The following is a 6,559-nucleotide window of genomic DNA, read 5'->3' as shown; positions in this document are numbered from 1 at the left end:
TCTCCAACCCCCTGAACTTATCTTGTTGAAAGTTGGCAGATTTTGTGGGCTTCTCAGGAGCTACCATTCCTGCAAGTTTCATCAAGATCAGACAAGAAATGCCAAAGTTATAGCCTGCTTCGACCTTCCCCATTATAGCCTATGGGGAAGTCGAAGCAGCTCGAATATTAGACCGAGCTTCGACCGCGAGTCGAAGCAGACCTGCTTCAACTCAAAGCGGACAACAAATTGAAGTGGGACCCAGTTTAATATTCGACATGGCTGTCGAATCGAATATTACCTGCTCTGCACAGCCCTGTTACACATGCCTCTCCAAATTAGGGTATGAGGTATTCAATGTTTAGTTTCAAGCCTATTTTTATATTTTTAAACATGGAATCTATTCTGTAGCTGACATTTTGCACACTGTGCATTTAACGTAAAGGAGCCCTAAAGCTAATAAAAAGACAAATTCTCAGCAGCTCTATAGTTACAGCCATTTTCACTGAGAAAATCAGAAATTTTTGGCTTCGTTATCTTTTTCAGTTTCAAATATTACACTTCAAAGACACCTTCAGACGTATTCAATATACTTATAAGTGACCAAAGACACAGCTATTAAGCTCCAGTTAAGTTTCTTATTAGCTCAGCTATTATTTGAGTGGGCATCAAACTTACTGGCCCTGAATGAAAGTAAAACATTGATGCTTTTTCATTTTGACACAAGGGAAAAATAATATATTTATTTTATCATTTGTAAGACTTGAACACTGAGCTAATTTTGACCCTGATAAGAAAGTCTCTGGACTGTTAGGTGGAATGTTTTTTGTTAGAATGTAATTTCTTTCTGGAAGTAGGCTACACTTTTCTTTGTACTGTTAAATTACCTAGGACCAAAGGCCTACGGTCTCTTGACACTGCCACAACTTAACTTTATTTTACCCCCTAAACTTAATAGAGGGTAGGGAGTGGGCATGAGTACTGTCCTGAGGGCTGGTCAGGAATTTATTTTCAGTGGAAGGTGGTTGGGATTTTTGTTTTTAAATTTTATTAAGGAATGCAATTCTCCTTAAACAGAAGGGAGAATATTTGATACTATGTATTATCCTGTTTTAAATTAAATTGTCAAAAATATCTTATTAAAATGTATTTTTTTTTCTATTTTTTCATTGAAATGACATTGTTTTGAATTTCAAATTGGTGTATTTTAAAATGTTGACATTGAAATGAAGACAGCAGAAGAGAGGGTTGCAGAGGGGAACACTGAAGAGGGGTTGGGCAATAGGGCAGAGCTGCCTGCCTCCAATTTTGTGCCTCCCTGGACTGGATCCAACCACTTTGTGGTCCAGATCTGGCCTGCAGGCCATAGGTTGCTGACACTGGGTTTAAGAAACATTTGTCTCTTGATTTAGAAAGGGATCATCCTATCTTAAGTGGGGGGGTTGGACTAAATGCCTTGATTTCAACTCCCTGCTTTTCTGTCTGATTCTGTGATTGACCCAAATCTTTTTTGAATTTTGGTTATAACAATGATTTTCGAGCTATTGATGACTTATTTTAAATTCTGGTAGGAAAACATTTGGAAATCTTGAAAATTATTACAGGTTAGGAAGGCAGTCTGCTAATCAAATCTAGGTGGTTTTCCTATCTAGCTGTTTTTGCCACTTGAAGGTGTATTCCAAGCCCTCATGCACCATCAGATAGCAAAAAGGAGATGGAATGGTAGTTGAGAATCTGGACCTCTTGATTTTAAAATCTATGTTGCTTGTTCATTTTTTCTGGTCTTGTGAGACAGCTATAGCTGTTTCACCTGGTATCCCTGCAGTTTTGTCTTGCAACATTTGAAATAGTTTGGTGTCATTTGTAACCCTCTCTGGAACATTCAGTAATGTCCATTGCAAAGTGAATCAACTTGTGCTGCAGAAAAAAGTATTGAAAACTTCCTTTTTTGGACTCAATACGCAAGTTGAAGTTTTCTATTCTTACTGAAAGTGCTCTATAGGAAACAACCTTTTCTGTTCAAGGGTAGACTGTATGACTTCATTTCCATTGCTCTGGTTTCATTTTGTTAGGTCTTGTAGGCCTTAAATTCATACCAAATAAAGGAACAAGTATTTTTAACATAAGACATTCTAAAACAAATATGTGCTAGGTCATGTGAAATGTGAGCCTCTTCCAATCTGTCGAGTACATCATCTAGAAGATTCTGCTGAACTAGTTTAGCCAGTGTACAAATACTTCGTCAGACATTCCCACTTCAGAACCTATGGTCTAGGTAGAGAAGATGATGAGGAGAAAGAAATAGGCAAACAGAGGTGAAGTGTTATGCTGAAGCTCACTCCACAGAGCCAGGAAGAGTCACCCAGTCACCTGACTGAGTTGTATTAGACAGGATATCTTGTCTATCTTGCTCAGGATATTGTAGATAAGTGCCCTACTTGTTCAAGAATGTAGGCCACGAACCAAATATACTCATCCAGAAAAAGGAAAAGAGAGCAATATTTGTGCACGCTGAGAAGAGTGGGAGAAGAGTGGGAGTTAATTGCTGAGTAGGCAAAATGAAAAAAAATGAAGATTAATTCGAGAGTACATGACTAAACTTAGAATATTAAGTAAACCTTTAGCCTACCAGTGCATGGGAGACTGCAAAAAAATAGATGTCTTTAGAGCAACAGAATAATGGATCACAGATTATAGCATTGGAAAAAGACATTTTGAAGTCAGAAACAAGAACTGCTGTTTTGAAAGTTCCAAGGCGTTCAGAAGTGCAGCATACAGGAGTAATGCATACATTAAATTCATTTCTATTTCTGTTCCAGAAGAAAAAGTGAAGCATCTCGAATATCCACTACACTCATTTAAGGAAGGTACAGAAAGATGTGGCTTATGAAGCTTTATCACGCTGCATGATTACTACACCTCTAACATCTGAATATTCCTATACTGGTTAAAAAAGCTTGGCAGACTCAGGTATAAAAAGATCCGAAAATAAAAATGGAGTTGATATACCTTGGAAATAGAGTTAGTCTAAAAACTCAAAATAAGTCCCTCTCAATTTTTTAGAACTTTCAAAAAACGTTTTTTTTAAATATTTTAAAGTTTTCAAAAAGTGCCAAGTCCTGAAATTATCACAGAACTTCTCTCTCATATCATAGTTTAGTTAAGTTATAATTTTTGTTGTCTCCACCCCTTTCCCCCATTCTGTATATTTTCCTTTTCTCCCATTCTGCCTTTGTTTAAGGTTCCCCCCACCCTCCATTTTGCCATGGAGAAAGGATGAGAAGGGAGGAAAAAAATGTTTAAGTTTTACTAATATATTGGATATTGGAGGAATGAGACACAATTTAAAACCCTAAGACTTTTACAAACTTCTGGTAGCCTTGACCTAAGACTGACAAATTTCATAACTGTACTAGTTCTTTGCTTTTGAAATCCAAGTTGTATTGCGGCAGAACTGCCAAAATAGTTATTGCTGGGCTAGCATGTGAAAGTAATAGGATAGTTGTGAAGCATCTATTTCAGTTTTTAAGATATTTTGGGTAAAATGAATGGGAGGACAACTACATACTATGCAAGTGATGAAAACTCCCTATTTTGTACTTCAGTCATCATAATGCCATTACTAACTGAAAAAAAACTAGTTCTGTGAGTGTGGAAACTGAGTTTTTTTGAAACAAGCCATAAAATGTCAACACAAAATTGAGGTGGATGTTCACTCTTTAAAGTGAACCTTGTATTACCCAGTACTTTTTTCTTGACATCTTAATTGGAAAAATAGATTGCTTTCAAAGTCATGAACTATTTGTTCTGCATAAAAGGGCTCATGTTCAGAGACAACCTAAACTGTACACCAGAAGGCTCATTTCACCAAGAACAAAGTTAAGTTTCCATGAACCAAACTCATGTAATTTGGCTTTAAGTCTTCCGAAGCCCGATCACTAGAATTCATTTTATATGTTACTATTTTTAAGTATTTTTATTGTTCCACACAATTAATAATTTGACAAAAATAATTTGTCTTTCATCTAAGGATTGGACTCCTTAGACATGTTAGTGCAATTTCACTTCTGGTGTTATATCAGCACATGGGCATTACTATTTATTTTTACTGGTAAAAGAGACAATGCCTTCATTTTTTAAAGCAGCCTTTCTGTGGCCTGAGACAACTGTGACTTGATGTTCACAGGTTCTAATGACTGACAGTAAGGTAGGTGGATAGTCAGTTCTTCTGACATCAATTTTTGGTGAGCAGATTTTCAGTAAAACTCAGTACCCTCAATAGGGACCAGTTTATCAGAAGAGTTTCACTCACATTTAGGCATCTAAATACATGGCCACATTTCCAGAAGACCTCAGTACATTAATTTCAATGAGAGATTCCAGCTGCTGAGCACTTTTGGAAATATGAGCTTTATTTAGATGCCTAAATGAGTTCTGGGCTTTTTTGAAAAGCTGGCCACACATACCTAAATTTAAACATCTACTGTTAGACAGTGTATTTAAAAACCTGGTTTCTGGTGGCTCAACTGAGGCCACATGAACTAAGATCAAAACTGAAAATAGAGATTTCCAGATCCGATATATGCTAACCATGATACTGTACTCAGCCTTTGAAAACAGCTAACATTTAACAAAAGCCAAAAACATTCAGCAAAAGGCCTCAAATTTAGATTTTAAAATGGTAGAGAGTCTGACACCCATCCAAGTCTCTAGGAGAAGTATATCTCATCCAAGGAGAGCTAACAAGAGCTTTCTACTCTGAATGTGGCCCTGAGACTGAAGATAACAACTAGAAAACAAATTTGACATAAGCAACAAATGCATCTCCTGAAGCTACAAAAATGTACATAAATAAGCTTGTAAAATAGGAGCCAGCACTGTGGAACAGGTTACACCCTATACTAGTACCCTGGTTCACTGAGATAGTCAAGCATGTGAACAGTCTGATTAAAGTCATTAGCTCTGGCATTTTGCAGCAGTAAAAGTAGTGAAACTGTTCACATACTTTTAACTTTTTTACTCCCTAGCATCGTGTTTTCACATCTCCAACATCTTATTTCCTGGTATTTCTATTTTAGTATTTACATCATTTTCTTCTTGTTCAAGTACAGCAGTAACAGACTTCCTTTCAGTTATGAGGAATGATGGGACTTTGTTTCTCCTAAAAGCTAGGAACAGGCATTCAAAAACCTGAGCCTAAATTGATTCAATCTTTGCAGGTTAGAACTGTAAGGCAGAGGGGAGAGGGAGGGGAGCAGGGATGCCTGCAGTCTGTGCTGAGATCCAGCCAGGGAGTCAAGGGGAGGGGCCAGCTCTACTGTGGAGCAGAGAGCCCCGCCCAGCCCAGAGAGCATGCCAGGATGCCGGGGGAGTCTTGTTTAACTTAAACCAGCAACGGGTTATTGCATAAACTGGTTTGACCCAAATAGTTAAGTCTGAAACTACATTCAGCCGGGTTGATCTCAAACCAGTTTCAGCCATTTTCAAACTGGTTTATGTGCACTGAACAGCTGTTCTGTTACAGGTTTAAACCAGTCTCTGATCACTTAAATTGGTTTATGTGTAATGTCTGTCCATAGCCATAAAGAAAAGTTTAGAGTGCCTTTCCTTTCCTTCTGTCCTATTTGAGACTTGTTTTCAACAGCACATACGTGTGTTATTGCAGGCTGAAATTACTAAGTGACAATTCCCAGGCAACTAGGCTGTACCATTCTAAATTCAGCATTACCACATTTTACTGTAAATTGCTATTTTTTCTTTAAAAATGCCATGAAATCTAAAGAAAGAAGAAAATGTTCAAAACAGTGAAACAATCTTATTATGTGGTCACATGAAATGTCTGCAGCAGATCAAGTATTGAAGACTGGCCTACAAAAAAAGGGAGCTCCACACACTAATTCTGTTGAAAATGACAATGGAAAATGAACAAACTAAATAAGTAACAATGTTGAATCCCACAAATAAGTAGCACGTCGAGACTTCACACTGATTTTTCTCTCTGGAAGTTCTAGTTATCTTAATACCACTGCAATTCTTTTCTAGCAATTCATTGCCAATATCACTTTTCAAAAAATTGCATTTGAATTCCCAGTTAAGAGAGTTCATTATTCTCACTTACATAATAATGTTCTCATCTTTCTCTAATCTTGTGCTCTAATAAAATGGAGCTCCCAAAAAATCTGAGTGGAGCTGAATGGAGGGAGTGAATTTCAATGAAGACATCTCACTTTTTCTTCTTCTATGGTATTTACAACTTTCAGATATTTCAACATAGCGGCTGCCAATTTTGAACATTAATTACCATTTATCTAAATTCCACATAGCAATTGGAAAAAAAAATTGTCATAAATCAATCTATTACCCTCGTGTTTATAGTTGATCATCCCTGATTTCCTGGTCAGCCACAGAAGCATCCAGGATCAAATGGGGTGCCATCTATCTGGAGCTGAAAGCATGGCCTTCTTGTTTTGTGCTGTGTCACCCATTTAGTATAAGATCTCTTTAGTGACCGTATTTGATTTGTTGTACTCTATAGCTATTCTTTAATGTTTGTAATACGGAAATGCCTAGAGGCCAACTG

The 6,559-nt window shown here is 37.2% G+C and overlaps 1 long non-coding RNA gene across 1 annotated transcript in view; it reads left to right on the top strand.

Moving 5' to 3' along the window:
* Window positions 1-5,154, top strand: part of LOC109309341 — an 83,689-nt gene extending 78,535 nt beyond the window's left edge. Inside the window, exons 3-4 of the long non-coding RNA XR_002100883.1 lie at window positions 2,799-2,846; window positions 5,091-5,154. This is a non-coding gene — a long non-coding RNA (uncharacterized LOC109309341). The remainder of the gene's footprint in view (window positions 1-2,798; window positions 2,847-5,090) is intronic.
* Window positions 5,155-6,559: the final 1,405 nt, after the last annotated feature.

The sequence above is a fragment of the Crocodylus porosus genome, unplaced genomic scaffold, assembly GCF_001723895.1.
Source record: "Crocodylus porosus isolate Cpor-Errol unplaced genomic scaffold, CroPor_comp1, whole genome shotgun sequence".
NCBI lineage: Eukaryota > Metazoa > Chordata > Crocodylia > Crocodylidae > Crocodylus > Crocodylus porosus.
This window is presented reverse-complemented; position numbering and strand designations above follow the sequence as displayed.